Raw genomic sequence first — 26,494 nt, forward strand, 5'->3', positions numbered from 1 at the left:
CTGTCACACGTTTTTATGGCCAAATAGGTATTTTATATGGACATTGCACATTATGTGAAAAATATCTTTATGTGGAAAATATCTTTATATACCTTTCTACAAGAATCATTATCGTGATAGTAATGGTACTCGTAGACTATGGTCAAAGGCCAAAGCCTTCTCATTCTGCAGATTTTATTTAACATACCGTGTTAGTACCTATGTGGTCAAACCTTACCCCTCTTCTATCTTATTCTCCCTCAACCAACTGATCTGTGGAACACATATTAACTTCGATGACAAAACAATAATATGGTATCATGGAAGTGGTCTCATTATGAAACCAGGGGATGGCAAAACTTCGTTGTGTTTGGGCTCGATGGATTTGTCTCGAAAACTTTCGTTATAGCAGGTCAATGACTTAAATAAAAGCTTGTTTTTAATTTTAATTGCGGATATTGCTCAGTGCATCTGTCTGTCTGAATGTCTATCTGCTAGCTTTTTACGGCCCATCCATTTTACCGGTTTTGATGAAATTTGGTACAGCAACAGCCTGCATCCCGTCGGAAGACATAATGTAGGCTACTTTTTATCCTGAACCAGTGTAAATTAAAAATTTATAACACCCCGACAAGTGAAGGTTACAGTAACTAGAAAAGAGCTGATAACATTCAAACGGCTGAACCGATTTTCTTGGATTATAGCTAAGAACACTCTCGATCAAGCCACCTTTCAAACAAAAAAAAATTAAATTAAAATCGGTTCATTGATTTAGGAGCTACGATGCCACAGACAGATACACAGATACACACGTCAAACTTATAACCTCTTTTTGGGTCGGGGGTTAAAAACCAAGGAATTTTTAAAATCCATAATCCACTAGGATGAAGTTGCAGGCGTCATCTAGTCAATTATGTTAATATTAATTTCTTACCGTTAATTAAAGGTACGTCTTTTAGGCTCTACTTATATTTATAGGTACAACCGCTAAGTATAGTTGATCGTTAAGTTTTTACACAACCTGTAGCCGCTTTTAAATAATGCGATAAACCGGTTCGGTTCACTTTTTTCAATTATTCCATTCATTGGTTCAAGTTCGAAATTCCTGTGTTGTTTTATGTTCTTTTATCGCGGTCTTAAAATTTACCGGATGTTGATGGTCTCGGTTAAGGTCATTCTTGTTCGTTTTAGGGTTCCGTATCCAAAGGGTAAAAACTGAGCTCTGATAATGTCGTTCTGGTGTATGTCTGTCCATCTGTCCGTCCGTCCATCAGTCCGCGTGTCACAGGTCTCTAGCTCGTAGACGAAATGAGTTACAAACCTAAAATTCTGGTATTTGGTGTAAAACGTTGAACCAAAACCAAATATTGAATTAAATTATTTTTCAGGGGGGCATGATACATGAAAAAAAAATATGCCCATTTTTGTGACGAGGGGGGGGGGGATACCAAATATCGGTATAATATTATGTACCATTATACTGTATTTAAATAAGAAATATTTAAAACAACAATTTATAAAATGATTTATAAGCCTAAAAGCCTATTTGGGGTTTTCTTTCACGGTTTATTGCGATGGTCTAGCTGGAAAAAAAAAATTCACTTTCGACTCGCACTTGACCGGTTTTTTTAATTATTTTTATAAAAGTAGCTTAACATACATATTGAAATGAACAGCCAATGAATATATTATATGAATACAAATCACTCAATTTTCTTTTACTACATTCGATAAAGATAAAAAGCGCCTTTGAACAATTTGTCTGTTAACGTCGTTTAACCCGGTAGATAACTTCTGCTGACCAAACAATGATATCATATTAATATATTAACTCATACATAATTATATTTTTATTTGTACCTAACCTATCACATCACACTAATATTATAAAGGCGAAAGTTTGTGTGCATGTGTATGTATGTCTGTGTGTATGTTTGTTACTCCATCACGCAAAAACTACTGGACGGATTAGGCTGAAATTTAGAATGGAGGTAGATCCCGAAAAATCAAAGAGTTCCCACGGGATTTTTAAAAACCTACATCCACGCGAATGAAGTCGCGGGCATCAGCTATTAAAACCATATGATTATATTAAAAAAAAATGTTGAATCAACAAAATGATAATGAATAAGCCTGAGTAATCATTTGCAGCAGGAATAATAGTATGTTGTGTGTATATTGCTATTAAAATTTATTACTCCACAAAGTGATGCATATTATTATGAACGGTCAAAGTTATTACATACCCATCAGTCGACGGTTTAATTAATTTTCGCCTATCAACTTTAATAACAATTTTGGAATGCAATCATCTTCATAATTATTATTTGTGCGCTCCAATTTACCGCACAAATTCATAATCTATTACTACCTAAAGTTATATATTTTTTAATACAAAAAATGCGAAATTATATCTGTCTGTATGTGTATCTTCTAATGGATGTTACCTTTTCGAAGCCCATCCGTTTAACCGATTCTTACGAAATTTGGTACAGAGATAGTTTATAGGCATATCCCAGAAACAGACATAGATAAAGTAGTTTTATCCCGAAAAATCAATTTCCACAAGAGTTTAAAAAACTTTAAATCTACGTCACATAAGTCGCGGGCATCATATCAAATTAATAAAATAAAAAAGTATTTTTGTGTGAATTTGATAATCCTAACCAACTTTTTCTTATGCTTATACTTACGTGGTTTTTAATTATAATAATACACATTATCAAAACTCAAACAACCATTTCGATTTTGGCAGGACTTTTATAGGTATGTAGACTTTGTGGGACTAGATGTTAATAAGTACAGGATCCTTTTGAAATCCAAAAATCTTAGAACTACGGAATAATTTTATCCCCCATACGAATTCGTTTCATTCGACAATGTGACCACAAACATTTTATACCATATCGAATTTCAATGCAGGCGTGAAGAAAACTCCATGAGAGATTTATAATTCCGAATAACATCGTCCAATTTTACTTTTTTTTATACCACAAAAGATAAGATTTATATTTTTACCGCTGGCGGTGCTGTCAATCAAACTAAATTAGAGCCCGAAAATCCTTGCAACAAAATTAGTAACAGACTTTTTCATGAACTGCATATAAAAATGGAGAGTCACGGTTGATCTTTCGTAAAATTAAGTGCCAAATTGGTACAGTAGTTTTTTTTTATTATTATGAAATGTCAAAATAATTAATTTTTACTTAAATATAATGTATTTTTTGTAATTTGAATTTATAATGCAAGCTAAATCAGTGGATTATGGCATACGGATTTTAAAGTAAACTCGTCTTCTTACACGTATTTGCATTAAATAAAAGATAACATTAATGTATTCATCTGGAACAATTATAAAATATATCTAAATTGTAAGAGCCTTATCTTAATTTAATTGCCTAACTACACACCCAGTAAACAAACACGAAAAAACAATTAAACTCCAAAGATAGAATCACATTAAGCAGCATTAAAGTGAGTTCATTACTCTAGTCTCATTGTGTAGTTGACAAACGTACAGCCTTCGAGAAGTACTAGCACAGTTTAGCAATCATACAGTGGAGTTACTTTGACCACTGAGTAGGTAAGTATGCCATATTGGTAATTAAACATTTCAAGTGAACACCCATTCGAAATCTGCCATGTACTCACGCTCAAACAAACTTTATAACAACTCTAACAATGACAGTTGAGACTGCAAAGTCGTCCTCCGTCAACCAAACGGCTCTAGATTATCTACAGTCATTTTTTGTAATGTTGAGCAATTATATTTTTAGTTTTTATTGCATCCCACACAACTGCCTAGTTTTTTTCCTTAAAGTTTCATCATGATCAGCCCATCGCCAACCTACTAAATTGAGTCTCCTCTCGGTATGAAAAAGATTTAGCCCACAGTCTGCCATGCTGACCTAATGCTAATTGATAGACTTCACACACCTTTGAGAACATTATGGAGAACTCTCAGGCATGCAGGTTTTCTTACGATGTTTTCCTTCACCATTAAAGGAAATTATATTCAATTGCTTAGAACGCATATATGTAACTCCAAAAAGTTAAGCATTTCTAGGCGACATTGGCGAAGTGTATTGTGCTGGTGTGGCACTATTAAAAGCCATTATACAAAATAAGAAGAAGAAGAAAGTTAAGCGTGCCCGGGATTGAATCCCCGACCTCCACAATGGAAGCTTACTATAATGTAATTTATCATGACGTCTGCTTGTCTGAAACCCCCAGCCAATATTCTTCGTCAACACAATCATAGACCAACTGTATATTACTAAATTGTGCTGAACCTTTCAAGCTGCTCCATGTGCGTATGTTTGCGTGGGCGGTCGATGTATAAGGCACAATATGGCGGCAGTGTAATGTGAAGCTAGATTTATTTCATTCCTAGGCTGTAACTCAGGCCAATACGTGACCGATGCTCACGCCTACTCGTACTAATATTTCTTAGGAGTGAGCACATAGACAGGGTATTCCAATAAGCATCTGTTATTTCTGTACCTCACGCCGACCAAATACCACGAACCAATTTTCAATGATTTTTAACTTGTTCGCTTGCAAAAACATTCGTAATAAATACTGGCACAATTATTTACAATTGACAATCTATATCACAATTATGCTGGCTTCCTAGAGTAAAATGTTTCGCCATTACGAAAAATTTCGTTTCAATTCTGTTATCGAACTTTTTGAGAAGTTGAAGTAAATGACAGTCCTAGAAATTATGTAGCACTTGATTTAACGGTGAAGGGAAATAAATCATGAGGAAACCTGCATGCCTGAGAGTTCTCCATAAAGTTCTCAAAAGTATGTAAAGTCTGTCGAACAGTACTTGGCCAGTGTGTTAGACGATGTCCAAAACTTTCTCACTACAAAACGAAGCCCATGCTCGGCGATGGGTTGATCATAATGATGATGATAACATTCTGAAAATTAACACAAAATGCGACGTATTTATGCGACGTATGCGACATACCTTAAGAGCAATAGTAAGTTTGAAGTACAAACCTAACCCATGTAAATGAACGCTGTATCTAAATTAAAGGCATTTATTTAGTCTAAAAGTAGGACACTCGTAACGGAAGACCATAAAAACATAAACAAAACCAATACCATTACAACACAATACACCTATTCGCATGAGCATGAAAGAAGCATTCAAGTATCTTATTAACGAGATGCTAAACAGTTGGGATGCGAGTACCGCCCACTGTACTCGCTCACGCCTCTATAATTTGCGCTTGAAATTATATCATAGAGAAATGGTAGCGATTTTCACATACACTACCGGGGTCATATCAGACCACTATTAATGGTTAAAGGTCGCTTCGAAAGGTCAGGTCCTGCACAGCCCACTTTCTACAGCTCCGATTTTAAACTAGTGCAACAGCCGCTGGCCATTTGAAATGTCGACGGTTTTTTTGTTGTTTTCACTGAACAAATTCTATTGCAATAATTCACTAGTTAAATTATTAGTGTTTGAAATCAAAAAGAATAAGTTGTACCCAAAATTACCATTAATAGTGGTCTGATTAATGTATATTATGTGCGTCCCAAAATTTTGCTGTTTTATATTTTTTTAGAGCGCCACAGCTCAAACTTACCAAGTTTCTAGACGATTTTCACAGCTGCTTTCATCCTATGACCGTCTTCACAGCCATACATTGAATATTATATTTTTATGTCTTATAGAATATGAACTCTTTAATATTATTTTAGTGAAACACATAATATGTCTAAAGTAAAAAAAAAACCAATGAAACAGAATGAAACAGGCATCGCAGAACCCGGAAGATTCGTAATAGCTGTACAATTACTGATGAACGTGTATCTAAAAATTCATCGAGGCACCCCAGGTTCTCTGGGAACGTATAGTCTGCAATTTTACGGCATTGATTACCTGATAGACGCTCTATGAGAAACCCTGAAGCGCAGCGGGTCCACACATAGTATCATAAGTGGACATCGACATTAAAGGACTGCGATCCAACTATAGCCAAGTATTGCGTTGTTCGCCTTAAATGGTCGACTTTTTGTCACAATGAATTTCATACAAGTTAAACTTTCTACTGTGAACGATTACGCCTCCGCGGTTTATCGTCGTTGTGTCATTCTGGAAATAACTTCGTAAAAGGGAAATGAATGCAACCATCTCTGATTCGACCTCAATATAAGATTTTGTTCGCTGCACCTTACAACTGCTACGCGTGTTGCTGCAATATTATGCTAATCTCATAGTTGTCATATTTTATATGGTGCTTGGTACCAATTTAAATTAGGTATAGATATCTAATATCATTGTTATCAAAGTTAGTTTAGTAAATTGCACTTCTACACTGATCTCCCTCGAAGCGTTGTATGTCTCTTTACTGTGGGTCTTAATTCCTTCCCATTCTCTCTCTTCAGCCGTTCCTTCATTTCTGAAGGTCGTGGTCCTGATGTTTTTGCGACCTCGTGCGGATTAATTGCTTCCATCGGCTTCTATCGGAGGCTAGTCTTGCAATTGTGTGAAACTTCACCCTTTCCATTAATTGGGATAATAATGTAGTCAGTTCCTAGATCCTTCGGCATAGTATGATAATCCAGACTAATATTATAAAAGTGTAAATGTGTGACAGAGGCTACTTTATATCCCGGAAAATCAAAGCATACCCACAGGATTAAAAAACCATATCGACGCAGGGATCAGGGAATATTACAGATATAAAACCATCTAAAAAATTATTTCAAAAATTGCTTAGAAATGTTAACGCAAAATTTTTCTTATAAAGTAATAGTGTCATAATCTGTTATGTAACCAAACAACGCACCGTATGTTATGTATCTTAGTCGTTGCCTGCATTTGGCGGGAAGCAAACATTTGTAGAGCAATGACCGTGTACATAAATGTAAGTAATGACCAAACACAGTGAAACAGGAACCAAAGGTTGCACAGACTTGTTTGGTGGTAGAGCTAGGCTTTCGAAAGCGGTCTTAGAAAAATCATTGGCAATAATGGGTTCTCGGATTAACACCTTACTACTTATTCCTATCTCTCCACGTTGTATGTACCGCGTATGATTCCGCTGCCTCCTTTTGCGAGGAGGTGATGTCTGCAAAAGAGGCGGCGGAACGTGAGAGGGAAATTTCGATGGTGGATCCCTCTCGCAGGAGACGCAGCGGGCGCCGGAGGGCAAACGATGACCTCCGGCCTCCATGAGTTGCCGACCTGCGGTTGACGGGCGTAAGGGGCGTTCGTCAGCCGATACATAACCAGGTTAGGAGGTAGCGCGCCGTGTTCTGGGTGCGCTTCCGAGACGGAGCTGGTAGCAGCCAGCCTAGCGATGGGACCCGTCCGCTTGGCGGTGGGTCAAGTCCTGGCGGGAGTGCGGTGAATACTACATTAGTGATACCCGCGCAACCGCCAGTCCGTTGAGGAACAAACACAGGTTTTAGTGGGTGCAAGCCCCACATAACCCCTCCGTTTCCCCTGACGGAAGGGTATGCGTTAGGCATTTCCTGTGTATAAAAAAAAAAAAAAAAATTCCACCAGATTTTTACAAAAAAAAACCTATATCCACACTGAAGTATATTTAATTTTATTTACCGGAAACGGACGTAGACTATTTTTATCAGGAATATTAAAGTGTTCCCACGGGATTTTCATAGGAATTAAAGTTACCATATAAGACAAGTATTATATTCTGGACAGTATTTTCGTATGCAAAATGCTGTCTTTGTAAAATAGCTGCGGCAAGGAAGCCCGTAAAACTAAAATTAAACTATCCGAAAATCGGTCTGAATTCGGAGGGGAATTTCGCATCTGTTGGATTTATTTCCAAATTGATAAGATCGGATAGATGGTAACTTAGCACTGAAGATATATCTTATACATGTTTATAGCTCTTCCGACATGTAAAGACCACGTTATCGAATTAAGTAGATCAGTTTTAATTAATCAGTTAATTAAATGGATTCTATTCAAATCGTTTCCCGTTTGCACTTGGCTATTTCGTAATAGCGCTCTAAGTAGGTGTATCTTTACAAAATACATGAAGGAGCTTTTACCAACATTTTACAATGTAGGTAAATGTCATTCTATTGATAGGTAATTTGAAAATTTTTGGGTAATATGTACCTACTGTTTTTCACGAACGTTATTAAAACGCGCTCTAACTTGGTCATAACGCTAAAAGTAGAAAGGTATAGTAGGTACTCGTCATACCGGAATGTTAATTGCAACGTGAGAAGAATTCCCACAGAGCAAGATAAACGGCGATAGACTAGTATTTAAGACTTCAGCCTCCTAATCTGGTCCAAGGTTCGTTCCCGGGAATAACTTGTTTGGGTTATGTGCATTTTAAGCAATCAAATTTTACTTTCTTTGACGGTGAAGGAAAATTATCGTGAGGAAACCTGCATTTCTGAGAGTTCTTCATAATGCTTAAAGTCTGCCGGTCCGCAATTGGCCAGCGTGGACTGTGGACTTCTCATTTTGAGAGGAAAGTGGTGCTCAGTAGTGAGCTGGCGATGAGTTGTAATGATGACAAACCAGGCATTTGTGTTCTGGAGTGGAGACCACGTACTAGCACGACGTCCAGCCTACTGAACCGACGACCTTAAAAATTTGTCAGGAAGTGGGTGGGAGGGTCGGGTTTTGTGACGTTTTAGGGAAGGCCTATGTCCAGCAATGGACGCAAACAGTCTGGTGATGATATTGATGATGAACTAGGCAATAAATCGAGATATCTTGCTTGCAAAGTAACCAATTTTACGGCAGAAAGCTTGTTTCTAAGAAAAAGTTTCGAGGCAATAATTTTGCTAGCTAGCAAAAGTGAGATTACCCGAGGTCTAATGAAAGTGATTATAGACTCACTTGTAAAGCCAGTTCACACGCCATCGCCACCGCAACCTAATAAGACCTATTACACACTGCAATACCAGCAACATTATATTAGCGGCGATTTCACAGTGGGACAAATAATAGAATACGGGAATGTCCCACGCGCATTAGTTTATGCACTGATGCTTCTAGACATAATATTATACCGAGTTACTATTATATAATTTGTTGCAATCTATCATGCTAAGAGTTTCCGGAAAATTATATAGAAATAAGCAAAAAAGAAAAAAATTGTACCGAGAAAACCCCCATCTAACTTATTCGACTGTAAAGGACCCACGGAATTAAATCAAAGTAAAACACGGGGAGAAAATCATAACTTTTTTGTATGGATATAGGTAGTTGAAGACCTGGAGAGTGACATAGCTACATTTTATCCTAGAAAATCAAAGAGATCCCACCAGATTTTTTAAAACCCAAATTCACGCGGACAAAGTCGAGGACATTATCTAGCAAAAATAATAATGTGTGATACCTACTGCTACCGAGTTTGCAATGGTATGTATACCATTGCAAACTTACAACAAGAACAAACTAAAGGTCATAAAACGCTAACAAATGCGTACTAACGCTTCTTATTGAGGAAAGCTGCTTGCCTTCGGCTGGCTGCACTCGATCTTTTATAGTGCATGCGTAAATACCAAGCAATATACGCCTACATAGTATACACGCAATACTGATCCTTATCTCTATATATTTAAAGGGTAATTTGCTTTTACAATGCGTGCAGAATCGTGACGTGTAGTAGATTCTCGAGCGGTAGTGGAATAAATAGAACGCTCTACAATATTATGTATAGTAGTCGGTAGTTGATAGTTACGTAAGTAAGGAAGTTCACATCAAAGTAACTTTCACTATTGTTTTAGATTAAAAATCACAGCGTTAAAATTTCAAGAAAGGTGCTTTAGTATTTACCTATTACTTAACTTTGTTGAGGCAGAACTCTTTGGTAGAGCCTCATTTTTATTTATTTTAATGCATATTAGTTTATCGTCCAAAATGTCGGAAAAAATACCCGAGTACGGAACCCTTAGTGCGCGAGTCTGACTCGCACTTGGCCGATTTTTTTTTATTAATAGATATTATTTTTTCTTTTTTACCCACATACCTTTTTGCTTGTTTCCTTTAGTTGTATGTTCGACGAGCAGATTGATTCCTGGTTTATAGCAGTTTGAAATACGATTTTATCTCTACTGAATATTTTAGTGAGTTGCTGGTAATCACTGGACACAATCCTTGCAAGTCCTATGTACGACCTCCTTGTCGCAGTGGTAAGCGCTGTGGTCATATTAGAAGGAAGTCCCGGGTTCGATTTCCGGCAGGGATTTGGAATTTTATAATTTCTAAAACTCTAATTTGGTCTGGTGGGAGGCTTCGGCCGTGGCTAGTTACGATCCCACCGGCAAAGCCGAGCTGCAAAGCGATTTAGCGTTCCGGTATGATGTTGAAACTGCCATACCCCTTTCAGGTTAGCCGGCTTTCATCTTAGACTGCATCATCACTTACATCTTTATTTGATCTTATCATTTGATGTAGCAGCATCAAATGATGATAAAAATATCCTTCGTTTAATTGTCATATTTCATCTACATTACATTAACTAACAGACAACATATAAAACGAGTCGAGTTACGGCTGCACAAGAGCATGGCGTGCGAAAGGCACTACAGGAGACCATGGTCCAGTAGTGGATGCATATTGATTGACAATAATGATGATGATGATATAATATAGCTTGCAATTTTTTTAAGTAAAACAATTTTGAATCATTAAGCTACCTACCTACGTGTAAAACTTGACCGAATTTTCTGTTTCTGTGGTCTAAAGCTCGGAATATTATAAATATAATCAAATAGAAAAAAAATTATTCAAATAACCTTTAACAAGTGCTATTGGATTTGGCTTTAATAAAACTGTCAGTCAGTTAAAGCATGGATATTGCGCCTTCGCTTTATTGTTATTTCTCGTTTGAAGAATAGAACATGTTTTATATTCGCTTAAATTACTGATCATCAAGGCCGAGTAGCGTCCGCTATTGGCGGAGTTCATTGAATTCTTGTTTTCTTACGTATACCATAAATTATTTATTCACTTTAGGAATTTCAATAAGGCTAAAGCTAGATACACAATACGCGTGGTTATTTATGGAAGCATTATTTCTGAAGTTTAACTACAATTATATTCTGTTAAATGCTTTTATTTCATACATTAGTGACTTGAAATTCGCAATAAATTGATGTCCACTTTGATTGATAAATGACTTTTTGTAAGGACAATGAGAATACAAATAAACCGTAATTATTTATTTTTCCCATTAAAAGAGCTTTGCTCAAGACTGCGCTAAGTGGGCTAGGTAGAGTTATTTGCAGGAAAGCGGACTTCAGCTAGGTGCGACCACGTCTATTCATAAAAGAAAAAGGGCTTAAATTAAATTAAGTCCAATACATTGAATATTTTGATGAAACACCTACCTACCCATCTTTTGGATTATTGTAAGTACCTATAGAGGAAAACATTTGAATTTCTCGTTTATAACTTTGATATTGTATCATTGAATACAATATAAAAGAAAAAGGTGACTGACAGACAGACAGACACACCCGTTTTTCCTTTTGAGGTAGGTACGGAACCCTAAAAATGTTCCTAATTTAAGAAAATGTCGACTTATTTCTGTAACCCGTACGTGCTAAATTAAACAAAAGACAAACTGGTCTTTATCATTCGACAGAACACAAAACTTTACTTCGTTATCTATATTGCGGCATATCGTTTAAATAACCGGAAAATTAGTTACAATCGGGCGGCCAGGCTTTATTGGTAAAATTCGAATTTATTTCCATTCCGATTGTAAATAAAACAGGATCGTGGCAATCGAATAAGTTGTAACTTGTAAATCGATTAATAATTTTGTGGAAAGGTAACCTGATCTTTACTGTTTTCTTGTCGACAGTAATTTAGCTATAGACAATGGTAATGGCGACCGGTCATAATGATTTTATCTAATTCATAAGATTGTAAGGATATAACTAGTCTAAGGACACGATACTAGTACCTATATTAAAAGTTCAGCGTGCGCCTACTTCAAACTTTATGATTATTTATTTCGCGCAGTGGTAAGAGGGTGGTATTATAAGAAGGAAGTCCCGTGTTCGATTTCCGACTGGGGCAATTTTGGAATTTATAATTTCCAAGTTGGCTCTGGTCTGGTCTTGGGGGAGGCTTGGGCCGTAGCTAGTTATTGCCCTAGTGGAAAAGCCATGCCGCCAAGCAATTTAGTGTCCGATGCCTCGCAGAAAGCGATCAGGGGTATGGGTTTAATAAAACTTCTATAACCCTTCCAAGTTAGCCCGCTTCCGTCTTAGACTAAATCAACACTTACCACTAGGTGAGATTGCAGCCAAGGTTTAATTTGTAAGAATAAAATCTAGTACTTAGAAAAGAGTACATACCAAATAGAGCGCTGTTGCTAATTACTAAGTTCCAAGTTATAAAATGTGGCAATGTTTAAAACAACAAGATTATCATAATTAACATAATTGATGCTTTTTGATTATTACTAATTCAAATAAGATTCTTATAACTACATGCTTCTGAAGGCGTAACGTAAGCCCAGGTTACCGTTGTTGCAATAATAGAACGGTTGCGAAAACCACGCTGTCTATATCTTCATCTACAAAACTGGTTGTCTACGGATTGGGGGTTGCGAAAGTGACGCGTAAATCGCGATCGATCAACAATAGGATTGCGCTATTGTTAAGAAAAACCGGTCAAAAGACGATTGATTGGTGTAGTGAAATATTATGGCATGATAGCAATTAAACAATTTGCCAAGTAGTATATAGTAGTAAATATAATGTGCACTATTTGTGCTATTTCTGTCTATTGCCAGTTCTACACTATCAGACAGACAGAAGAAAACAGCTGATCCTTTGCATCTTGAGGCCTCTTGCCAGGACCACAATTTTGAGTTATGAAGGAACGACCCGAAACAGAAAAAATGTGCGCCATCTTTTGAAAAAAGTTTTTAACTCGAATGTACGCAAAACTAGATTTTGATAGCCAGCGTGACCAAGATAGGTAATAATTGAAATATAAGACCTCAGAAGAGCCTCAGTTCTGGTCAAATTTGACCATAATGTCAAAGCATTTTGACATTATGGTCAATCTATCGCCGGCTACAGGACACAGGTGTCCTTTGAAAATGAGAAAGGCTTTGGCCATAGGGTTAAACTCTTTAAACTCTTACTCTACTCTTACTCTGTAACTCGTTAAACGGTTTGGCAGACTTCACATACTTTCTTAGGTGCATTTGAAAACGTTATTGACTCTCAAGCATGTAGGTTTCCTCACTTTAAACAACGTTTAAACGCATAATATTTTTATTATCTGAGGCCGTTCATAACTACTCTAAATTCAAAATTCTTGAAAATCTTTTCATAACATTTTATATAGAAAGAGAAGTAATAAAATCAGAGATTACGTAATATTATTTTAAGAATTTTCCTTAAACTAATCTTAAACTTCCTCAAACGCCTGAGAATCTATTAGCTAGGTACTTTTAGTTTTTATGGCTTTTCATAGTAGAAGTAATATCCCTGTAATCGAAGCCCTGTCAGTTACATACCTTATAGTTATTTTATAACACCCAATAGCAAAAAGTTATAGCAAAACTGCAATAAAGTGTCAACATAAATTCCAAAAAAGGAGTAACACAATATACAAATTTCAGTATAATGTAGTTTGTCGTAAAATCGTGTCCACGAATTACAATGTAAACAGGGCACCGCCCACTCCGCATTTATTATCTGAACCACTGACACCGCTTTTCATACTTTTTAATCTCACACACAACACAAAAAATCTCCATTAAATCTTGCTCACGTTTCGCTCGCTCTTTACCTAGTTACTTAGTTCTTACTTAAGAATCAAGACTAAGTTACAAAACTGAAACCAGGATATGGAAGTAAGAAGTATTTGTTCACATAAGGATTATAATGGTTCAGTATAACCTATCTGAAAGTGTAACCACTGAAACTGAAGGATCATGATCATCAACTCATCACCGGTCCACTCCTGAGCAAGGGACTCCTCTCAAAATGAAAGTGGTTTTGGCCATAGTTTAGGCCATCCACCCACCACGCTGGGCGTGGCATTGTGCGAAGTGCGAATTGGCATACATACTTCACACAACTTTGAGTAGATTATGGGGAACTCTTGAGCATGGAGGTTTGGTTTGTTTTCCTATACCGTTAAAGCGAGTGATATTAATAAATTGCTTAAAAGCATGTACCACCGAAAGTTAGAGGTCCCGGGGTCGAACACTCAACTTCCCGAATAGAAAGCCATACTAACTCACCTTTCCTTGTAAGTTTCTTGTGTTGCAGTCAGTAAATAAATCTGAAAAAAATCTTGCGCACGTTTCTCTCGCTATTTAGTTCTTACACATAGATAATGCTTTGTTCATTTTTGAACCGTTATGTTTGCCTTCATTTGGGCATTTTAAAGTAAACAAAACATCCGTCCGTAGCCCTTAGGCGAAGGTATGAAGAATGCGTATTTTGTACAAATATTAGGTCTCCCTATCGGCATTTCGAACTTTGAAACAACCGCTAGTTCCCAGCAATGTTTTAGTAACGCATTGTTTTATCTACATTATTTAGCGCAAAATAAATAAAAATTAAGAATATAAACATAGCAATATCAATGAAAACATTATAGCTATTACACTATTAATTGATACAAAGATGCTGATGACAAATATATGTTATTCCAACGTGAGTATCTATAACTGGAACAATATATACTTATGATGGAAATCACTCACGGTGGTTTGAATGCGAAAATTACTAATGATACCTACTCATAAACTGTATCATAAAAAGTAAATATTGCTAAGGATCTAGGTATAGATAACCTAGAGCGTAATATAGCCACTGGTTAAATACTCAGTGGCGAATATGAAAGGTAGATTGTATATGCAGTTTTCGAGAACTTATCCATTATCTAGTAGAACCGATCGGATTAAAGTTTTACTTGAAATCTTATTGACTCAGACTTATAGGTACTCGTGAGAAGAAAACTGCAAACTCAATGGAAACCCACATTTTATCTAACATTAAATCCAAAATAATAAGACAGAAACCATTAAAACTAACCAAAATATAACTGTCTCTTAAAATCATTAAACAACGATAAAGTACTATGCAGATCCTATCTGCTTTGCTATCAGGAATCACAGACTGAGCACAACAAGACTGATGAACGATAACATCGATAAACTACCCCGGCTGGTATGTTTATTAAATTAAAGCAGATCAACATCTTAATCCCAGTTAAGTTTGTTGTTTTAATCTAAATCTGTAAAGGATTGTGCACATTAACGCTTTTAAATTATTATTCTTTCTTGGGAGATTCAAGACTTTGATGAGCGATCTTGTATTCGTTAGTTAAATCTTTGTCTCCTGTAAAACAAATTGTTTGCATAAAATAAAGTTATCTTGGGTTCAAATAGACCGATTTTGATAAAATATGGACCGTTATAATTTCTACTTTCAATTTTACTAGGTATAGTTCAGCGTTTTCATAACGTTTTCATGGTATGACAATAATTGACGGGTACAAACAAATAAACTAACAAACTTTTAGACCAGTTGATTTTTCTACCTATAGATACCTACTTTAAATATCTGCACTCTTCAGGGTTTAATATACACAGACGATCTGGCGGCGACACCATGTCATAATAAAATATGAGGGCCTCGCAAGTGTATACTAATAATTGTTTTAGATAAAATCTCATCCCACAAAATTTCCTCCGGCCCACCTCGCTCCAGCTAATGGATGCCTTGGATTTTACAGGAATAACAAACAAAATGTACAGCATTTGTATAGCTGCACTAGCTTATTAACATTATCTTATTCCTAAGTTAGGCATAAGATATGCAAGCGTTGGCGGGCGAATGGATACGAGTACGCACTCCTTCGGCACGTGCGCTGTACCTAACATTAACACTCACAATTACATAGTAGGTATAAGCAAAGTCACGACATGCTACAAAAGATTGTGTTGATATTACATTACTACTGGCTGACTGGAATTTTCATTCAAAGTGGTTCAAAATGATCCGAGACAACTGTTGCTTTGATCTGAATTAAGATACCGAACGTTGTTATACTTGTTACTTTCAAAATTGTAAATGTGCCTTACTTTATAATAAGTGTAATTTACTCTTGTTCATGATTTATACTTAATGCAAAGTAGGTAGAAAACAAATGGCAATGCATTAAGATTGATTCGTTAATTCTGGTTATTCAAAATTAAGTATGTACTGAGTTAATTTTGTATCAGTTCATGTCTTTACACTCCAGGCTGCTGCAAATTGAGGCAACTCAATTGAAGATGCTGCCTCAACTTAGATATCTCAAATCTGAGGCAGGCCGAGACATATTTTCATACCACATTATTCAAGTCCAAAGAAGCGATGGACGAGTAGTTTCAGGCCGAGCAGTAAATCATGTTTAGGCTAGATTCACGTGGATAAAATTGCAGGCATCATGTAGGTACTTGGTAGGTACAGAGATAGCCTATAGACTACTTATCTGCATTTCGGAGATGAACTTTTATCCCAGAAAATCAATTTTTTCCTAAATCGACGAGGACCAAGCCGTGGGCATCATCTAGTAATATATCATCAACATCATCATGATCAACCCATCGCCGGCGCACTACAGAGCAAGGGTTTTCTCTCAGAGTGAGAAGGGTTTTTGACCATAGTTTACCACGCTTGTCAAGTGCGGATTGATAGACTTCACACACCTTTTGAAAACATTATGGAGATCGGAATGAGCATGCAGGTTTTCTCACAGTATTTTCCTTCACTGTTGAAGCAAGTTATATTTAATAACTAAAAACGCACATAACTCCTAAAAGTTAGAAATGTGTGCCCGGGATCGAACCCCCGACCTCCGATTAGGAGGCGGACGTCTTAACCACTAAGCTATGAGAGCAGCTAGTTTTACTACTATAATATTATATTAAAATCGATTTAATAGCGATTCAAAAGTCTAGGGCATCTGCTACATTTATGGGTAATATGTGATTCATATGGCGACGCAACAACTGAAAGCTTTGCACATTACTGGTTGTGAGCTTTCGCCGCATTATCTAGGTATCGGAGCCAGAGACAATGGCTCGCGCATGCGTAATGCGTTATCTCAGATCTACCTCTTGCCACATTCTGCTCTCCTAATGAGGAACGCTGTTCCAATTCTCGAGCTATGTGCTAATTGAAGACTAACAAAAACGGGAAATTTTGCCTGCTAATTGAACTTAATTGAACTTCTCTCGTGAGATATGAATGTGGATATTGATACACGTTTTCTTTTACAGGTAGAGGATAACATAAAGGCAGTGCTTTCCAAAGGATGAGGTATAAGCATCGGATATACAGATTTATCGGGCCAGACACGCTGCAGCCAACAGGTGGGAGCTAAATATTTAGCATTGTTCTCTTGTTTAAGCATAAAGTGTAGTTAGTGTAGTAGTAGGTACTGTAGTGTTATTTTTTTTTTTCATGTACCAATGTTGTAGTTACAAAGTGATAATAAATTAAGTTACGTTGAAAATGCTTATCTCTAAACAGAGATTTCTTCCAGCTTCCCGTTCAAGGTAGTAAATATGGCACATTCATATGTGTAATAGGTCTTACGGTACTAGAATTATAAAATGACGAATACAAGAAACCTCAGTTAAGTTTTATCTTGGGACCCAAATGGTATGTTTTTCAATTTTGAGACCCCGAAAATCCTACATAGTTCAGGGAGCTTAACCATGATGAGAGCCCGATGCTGCTAGCATATTTGGAATTTTTCTTACAGCGTTTGTAGTCATGCACGTGTTGCAGGATTAAGACCTTACTACCCGTGCATCCGCTCGTGCGTTTCAACCCTAATGAGAACTAAGGCTCGAAATGCATGCGCGCGATTAAATGCCCGGCGATCATAATAAGAGACAATTCTGGCTTACAATTAATTTGTAATACACACTGTGAGGAAACATTATACACGTAAGATTGTACGTAATAGTTGCACAATGTGCGCGTAAGTACCTTCTTTTATAATAATTTGCCATAAATAATTATGGTGAATTCAGGTTATCCAGACGATATATACACGTTAGTTACATATTCAACGTGTATAACCCAGTAAAAGCATTGTGTTTTGTATTAGTAATAGGTACTGTTAATGTGTATTCAAATTTAATTTCTCGCTTTCGAAATATCTCAGTACACGTAGTAACCATAAGCGTTTGCACATTGTCATATCACACCCACACCCACGCCGCCCCGCGTATAATTTCGCGATTTAAGTGTCCCGACGAAATACATCTCGACGGAGTAGGCGATAAATAACAAACAAATTACTTTGTTGACACAAAATTCTGTAAAGGTACGGTTTCAATATCAATTGCTTAACACGACAGTCGACAGCTTGATAAGCTTTAAGATAGAGATATGGAATTACATAAGTATTAATTAATGTTAGTAGCCAATAGGCTGGAAGAGAACAAGCAGATCTTAATAACTTTAAGCTTACCTGTTGATATATTGCATACAGGTAACATAACAGCCAAGCGCTTACTTGTTGGCAGGTCTTAGAAAAATGTATTTGAACGGCTACGTGCCAAAAATTAAGCTGGTGTAGACAGCCTCAAGCAAATGCCCCCGAGGCAGGCATAAATCAACCTATATTTTTTTTTGTTTTCAAATTATTATTATAGGGTATAATAACCCGCTTGACTGAGATGGCTTGTGAGGCAGGGTGCAGGTTGCGAGAGGGTGACAAATGACAATCGTTGAGTCCTTGATTTTTACGTCAACTGCCACTCTCCCGCAACCCGCGCCTACCTCAAGAGACGAGACTGCCAAAGTGCATTGTGGCACTTAGAAAAGCCTACAGTAAATCGCTTTTCAGAATTCAACCACTCTCTGTCTTAACTGTGTATTAGAATTAGAACATACCTTTAACACGTGCGATGGTGACATTTGCATGCCGTTAATGTTCTAGCGTCGTTGGAACTAGGTACATGTAGGAAGAGAATGAACATATTTAGCGAGGCGTGATCAAAGAGATTTTACGATATCAGCACATTCCAAGAGGGTTTATACAAACTTACCTTCACATCTTTATAGTTTACTCCATGAACATGTTATTGTAACCATTCCTAAAAGTATGTTGAAGCAGTTATTTTATCATAGTCATTAAACCATTGCCAGCCCACTACTGAACGCAGCATTCTAATGAGAGGGGCAACCCATAGTCCAACATAATATTTCGCAGACTCCACAGGCGAGGTGCTGATTGGTGATCTTTACATACTTTTGAGAACATTATGGAGAACTAGGTATGCAAAGCAAGCGATATTTGATTTCCAAAAAAAGCCTTCCTGTATACATAACGTATATGTTTTCCTTTTATTATATAGGTACTTGCAAAGCTATCAAGGCACTTAAAGGCCGCAGAATCAGTTGTGGTGTAAACTCATTTTCTTTATAGGTATGTTATTATGTTATCAACAAACTTAAATACTGCTTTAACTTAAATCGAAATCGGTCTTTTACGTCATGGTTAAATACGAGAATATGTTAATGTTTTAATTTGTTTTAAATGTGTAGCAGTATACTATGTATAAGAATCATTATAAGAACGAGATGATTAGGAAACGGTAGATCTGAATACGTTTCCCATTACCATAAGGTACTGGTGGTGTCACATTTTATATTAAAGTTATTATCACTGCTTCATGTTTATTTATATATTATAAATTTTATGAGATGTAATAAAGTTATATGAGCTATTCATACATAGAGCTTAAAGCAATAATTACACACGGACGGCTAATCTCAGTCGTCAAAGAAAATGTACTTTTAAAACGCTGTAAATCCTTTATGAGCGACAATGGAGCTTAAAACGAGCATAATGGAATATAATGGAGTGACTTTAAAGAAGAAAGTTGAAACATTAGCCCCAGTCCTTTCTTATCTGGCAAGAGCAATTTACTTGAGCATAAGGAAATAAGGTAAAAATGTAATTAAGTATGACATTATAGCGGTTTCTAAACCATGCATAACGCTAATAAATTAAATTATAAATAGGTTTATTATTGCAGTTGTATAATAGTCTACTCTTAGTAGCAGAATAGGTACCTAAATTAGCACTTTCAATATAACTGCTACTATATTTTCATAATTAAATATCACTTGCTTAATCGGTGAAGGAAAACATCGTGAGTAAATAAATAAATAAATAATATTTAAATTCAGACCTAAAGCAACAACAGAGTACAACATGCATGTCTATTAATTCTTATCTACAATGTTGTCAAAGTCTGCCGATCAGCACTTGGCCAGCGTCGTGGACTGTGGCCTACGCCTTTTGTCCTTCTAAGTAGAGAACCGTGCTCATTAGTGAGCCAGCGAAGGATACCTACCTAATAGATATAAAGATTAACCCTAGATGTATTACTAGCTTTTGCCCGCAACTTCCTCCGCGGTGCATGTTATGTAATTTAAAACCTATGTTACTTCCGGATAAAGTACCTTTCTAATGGTAAAATAATTATTAAAATCGGTTCAGTAGTTTCAAAGTTGATCGATTACAAACAAAAAAAAATCCTTTTTATTATATTAGTAAGATTAATTACGTTAGGTCTTGACTCTAGACCAGTGATTACGGAACTCGTACAGGCACTTTACATTTTTTCTCTTCAAACCATTAATATTGTAATGGTATATCTTTACCGGACCACTCATTATAAAATGTCTGACTCGTATTTCAACCTTTACTACCGATAAATCGTCTCCTCCAGCTGCCATTTGCAATTCCTGTAATAAATTTCAATCCATACAAAAGCTCTTATTAGTCAGGCATCTCAAAAATACTAATACCATGCTAATGAACTACCCCATAAATAAACCCTCGAGTGCCGAGAATATACGTCCAGAATATAATAATAAATATATTCCCATAAAAATGCGGGTAGAATGTAAAAAAATAAGTGTTAAAAAAAAGGCCATAAGATACGATCCAACTTCCAAGTTTAAAAAACAAAAATGACCCGTAATTAACGGTCTTAAACCAATTAATAAATCTTGAATCGCGAAGATTGGAATAAAGAGCGATGATGCAAAAAATAATTTATACCTTCAAAATTATAGTTGATTTATTTGATTAATTTTAAGGGTCCGACGGTATCAATAAAATCTTTGCAATCAATATTCCTATGATTATATTTTGATTTCCAAGAGATGAGAGTTTTATGTTAAATTGATTGATTTGTATGCTTTTTTGTACCAACTAATTGAAGCGAAGCGGCTTTTATGGTTTTTTAGCCCAAAATGTAAATAATTTATATCTGTTTTGATATTATAATGAAATAGTGCTTTTGTAAGTATGTGTGTACATATGAAGGATAACCTCCGGAACCACGTCTAGCCTATTTGAAAAATTCTTTTACCATTTGACAGGTACATTATTCCAAGTAGATATAAGCATGATATGTAAGATATCTATATAGAAGATAGATATGTAAGCTTTACTATGTTAAGTCAACCCGAGGGAAGTCGGGGCGGGCTACTAGTTACTCGTATTTCACAATGAAGCTAACCTAGCTAACAAGCTACAGCTTTTCTAAATACTTATTCTTCAATTTCGATGATTCGAAATCAATTCTAAATAACTTACTTATACTTCTTATGTGCCGGCCACATTGACGACCAACAACGCGATGTTCAACGGCGTTTCCCGTTAAACGTTGATGTAGCTACGATCAACGTACAACGGCATTCACAACTGTTTGGCGTTAGACGATTTCAACCCCAATTTATTTGGCATTAGACGTTAACCGTACAAGTGTGGCCAACTGGCCACTCAGTTAACGGGTTGTTTATCGCGATAATTATGGCGTTGCTGGGCATTGACGTTAATCTAAATGTAGCCGCAACATTATAAGTTACTAAAAGCATCTCAAGCTCGACCAAGCTTAAACAAACACTTCGCGTCATACATACACGTAATACGTGAGCGCAGCAAACGTGTTTAGAATATTCTATGTCGCTTTATAAGTCAGACAGACACTTTTTTCTTACACCAACATTCAGTCGCTTATAGCTTTATAATTAGACCCAAGGTTACGGTAAAGGCCATGGATTATAATGACCCTTATTTTTTTTATCACTAATTCGCCGTAAGCACGCGTAAGCGTGTATCAGTTTTTTGTAGTAACAAAAACTTTCAAGAAACTTTTGAGTAAGTACCTACTTGTTTTATCTGTGTAGGTACTAATAGTATATTTAGTAAGATTTCGATGCTGTTTACGTATCCTATCAGTGTATTCGAAATATTTTTAAAGCTTAGTTAATATTAAACTAGCTGATGCCAGCGACTTCGTCCGCGTGGATTTAGCTTTATAAAAATCCTGTGGAAACTCTTTGATTTTCCGGGATAATACAGGAACTATTCTTTCACCGATAACTTTCAAAGCTGTTTCTGTTACCTTTAACAGTTCCCCGATCAGCGCTTGGATAAAAGCTTCACCCATGAGATTAAACTTAAACGGTCAATACATATTTGTTTTTTTTTTTTTTAACTTTTTAGAGGTTTTTGTGTCGGGGGTTTTTCAAATTTTTAATTTAATTTTTTATAGTGTTCTAAAGTTTTTACAATGGGAAAACAAAACAGACGGTACTTTGTAACACCCACACTCTGTTTCAGTAGTGAAAGCTGCTATTGTTACCTTTGATCGACGTTTTGTTCCCCACGGACGGTCGGCACGTTACATAAAGTTACGTCAATATCCATAATAATTATTATAATAAATTTATCGGCACTTTGTTATAAAATGGAATAATTGCTAGTTGCAATGGTGTGTCTACTACTGTAAAATAACTTTACGCAAGAATAATTACATAAGATTTGATAGATTTGATATAGGAAGCAGAAAGTGTATTTTATGATGTGTTAAATTGGTGTTTCAAAAACTATTTATTATGATCACAATATCGAGTCGAAGGTTTTCTTACTATTTTTTTATTCTAAGCATAACATCTACCAATTTGGCGAGATATAAAATGTTAAAAATAGGTAAAATTTGTGTGAATAAATAAATTAAAAAAAAAAATTGGTCATCATCATCATCAAGTTCAACCCAGCCGGCCCACTACTGAGTACGAGTCTCCACTCTGATTGAGAAGGGTTTAAGCCATTGTCTGCCACGCTGGCTGGTTAAAGCAAGTGATAACGTACCTACATAGTTCAAAAAAATTTGAGGTGCGGACCGGGCATCGAACCTTTGACCCTCCGAATAGGAGGCGACCTCTTAACCACTAGGCTTTTACCGTACCTTTACTTTACCTTTCATGATCAACCATTGCCGGCTCACTACTGAGCACGGGTTTCTTCTCAGAGTGAGAAGGGTTTAGGCCATAGTCTGCCACGCCGGCCTTCTGGTTTTCCTTCACCGCTAAAGCAAATGATATACATACTTTAAATGCTTAAGACGCACATAGCTGAAAAGTTACAGGTGCGTGCCCGGGATCAAACCCCCGACAAATTAGGAGCCGGACTTTCTAACCACTAGGCTATTACAGCTTCTTTCCTTTATAGCAACTTTAACGATCTTTATTTTTAACTTCATTCGTTTAATGAAACTCTCAAAATGTTCGCATTAACTTGCTAAGCCTTTAACGGTGTCAGGATTGATTATCTCATCTGAAACAGATTCCTAACGAAGATACTACGGATGTCTAAATTACGTTGCCTATTATTTAGTTCTCGGAATTTTAGCTCAGTCGATGGGCACTTATTTTCCTAGTTGTACATACAGAATATAGCTACATATTATGCGCTGGCCGAATTCTTTCTTTGATCGCTTGTTTTATCTTTAGGTATTGCAATTTATTTTAATCTAGGTAGGTAAAATTGGAGTACTTAAAGCACCGAAGAAGTGTTTTTGTGTTCTTTTAAGGGGGTAAAAGTGCACAAATTCCTGAACTTTTAATAACAACAGTCCGAAAAATGAAAGCAAAGAGAATAGTAGACATAATTTGCGCTAGTTCAGCTGCATCTTTAATCTAAGTAATCGACAGGTCTAAAAATGTTTTTTTTTTTTCAATGTGCTTGGTTTCCACGTTTTTTTACCATTTTAACTTTAATCTAGAAAATTAAAAAATAAGTCATTCCCTTAAGATACGCTTTTGAGCCTTGCTAGTCTATGTGTTCAAACTGCTAGATTCAATTCAAAAACGCCCCGCATGTGTGTGGGTATACACTACAAATACACATTTTGATTTATAGAACTATTTAGAATTTATGAAGAGATCAACTAAATACCATCATTTATCGATACTAATGCCCATCGTAAAATATAATATCTTTCTTAAAGAATTATGGTGACTGTGTCTAAAGGTCTGGATAGATACAAACCGCCACGGCAGCGATACGCAGTACCTGTACGCGTGGTCTGTATATTTGGTAGATACGCGACGAAGCACGACATATTATATCGAATTGCAACAGTGGTCTTTATGTAACACTAGCAGTGTAGTTCTCCATCTTTATTGTTCTTGAAAAGAGGAGATAACTTTAAGTCAGCTTTTGTGTGCTTGTGTGTTGCCGTCACGCGTTTTGTTTATCCCAGCCTCACATCCTCGCAAATAGTTACATTGCGAACCGCTTGAAACTTGTTCAAACGCATCGGTCAGCAACATGTGACTGTCATTGACAAAGCATATTGAATCCGCAACGGACGCTCTTTGAGGCGGATAGAACTTTAATGCGTTCTGAATAATAAATGTTAAATGGCATCATATTTGCATTGCTAGGCCTGTTGCAAGGGTAACTGAACTGCATAATGCTATATTAATGACATTAGCACGGTAATATTATGTATCAGTATTCCAACTTCATAGAAACGGACGAAACGCGAGCTATACCTACGCACCTCGATGTCGGCAGGCGCTCGACACGCAGACAGTCGCGACTGTGCCGCAGTGACGAACGGGCGGTGTTTTGTTTTTTTAACAATAACCGCGCGATTTTTTCGTTGTATGTGAAACCCGATTAAAGAAGTCACAATTTCAGCTCCGAATGTCGGTATTTAAGTTACCGGGACTGCAATAAGATTAATTCGCAAACTTTTTTGATTGTACCCAGCGATGATTTTGTGGAGTATATAGAAAAAATGGAGAAAATATTCCGAACTTCAATTAAAACCAAATATATAAATTGTAAAGTAGCTGCAGGTATCTATCTATAACCAAGTAAAAGATATTCCTTTTTCTCCATCTTGTCCATGTTTCCCAAAACAATTTTTAATTAAAGCTTTATACTAGAAAATGCAGATTTTTTAAACTTTAAAATTTAATAATTCGTAACGTTCGTTTAATTTCCTACATCTCAGTCGAGGCGCAAATATTTTTCGGTCTCAAATGTATAAGACCGATTTGTTATTCAATCATAAACATGATTTTTTAATTAAATCTACCAATCAAAAAACAACACGCATTTTTATTGGACATTTCCTATGCAATTCACAAAGTATTTTATTTGTTTATATAAAAAAGTATATTTACAATCACAAAACTAGATGGAAACACAAAGTAGGCAAAAATTAAAATGCTGGCGGCAGGCAGCCCTATCGCATGTTTACGTACCGCGCAGCTGTAGGTATTTATTCCAAAGAAACGGCCGAGTTAGAATACTGTATAGATAATATTACCGTGACATTAGAAAACACGTTTAGAAAGACAATTTAGAAAAATACTAGAATTCTCTTGAAAATAAACAAGTTTTGCCCTAGAACCAGGATGAAGGGGGGAAAATGACAAGGACTCACTTTTTATTAAGACACTGCTTTAACAAGATAAAGTTAAAAAATAAAAATAAAATTCAGAGACCTCCACTTTTTAGAGGTACCTACCTATCATCTGTAACATTGATTTCGTTTGTATAAAATGTGGCCTACGTCATCCAGATCATAATGACCAATCCATTGACACATCTCTCATTAAAATCGGTTCAGTAATTTAGGCACTATGGTGGCACATAATATATAAATACAAATATACCTTAATTACATAAATAATAACCTTAAAATCAAATCCCTTCCTTTTGCCGTGGTCGGGTAAAAAATGAGTCCAGATAGTAAATTAAAAATATATTCATTCCTTAAAATGTTATATATTCAAGAGATTACATCACTCTGACAGACAAAGCACAGCTTAAACTGGTAGATGTAGTATAAAATGCAAAGATTTCCTTATAATATGACGCAGGTGTAGACGTAGTTCACCTACTGAAAAAAGTCGATGCCGATGGGAAATCCCACCGGACACACGGCTAGTAAATACCTAAATAATAATTCTACCTTTACATTTTTTAACTGAACTCTCGGTCTGTGATTTTGAAATTAAGTACATTCACAGGTTTCTACCTGAGGAAACAGTAACTCCGCACAGACAAGCAATATTATTTCACTTAAAAATTCAATACTAATAGTTTTAATGAGACAGTATGTCTGTCTAGTTTGTCTGCTAGCTCTTTCACTGCCCATCCATTTAACCGGCTTTGACGAAA

The 26,494-nt window shown here is 36.2% G+C and overlaps 1 protein-coding gene across 1 annotated transcript in view; it reads left to right on the forward strand.

The window, feature by feature from the left end:
- LOC123869373 (cadherin-86C) overlaps window positions 1–26,494 on the forward strand; it is a 160,680-nt gene that overhangs the window by 26,385 nt on the left and 107,801 nt on the right. The window contains exon 2 of the mRNA XM_045912255.1: window positions 17,253–17,345. The gene's annotated coding sequence lies outside the window, so the exon portion shown is untranslated. The remainder of the gene's footprint in view (window positions 1–17,252; window positions 17,346–26,494) is intronic.

This window comes from Maniola jurtina, chromosome 11 (genome assembly GCF_905333055.1).
Source record: "Maniola jurtina chromosome 11, ilManJurt1.1, whole genome shotgun sequence".
NCBI lineage: Eukaryota > Metazoa > Arthropoda > Insecta > Lepidoptera > Nymphalidae > Maniola > Maniola jurtina.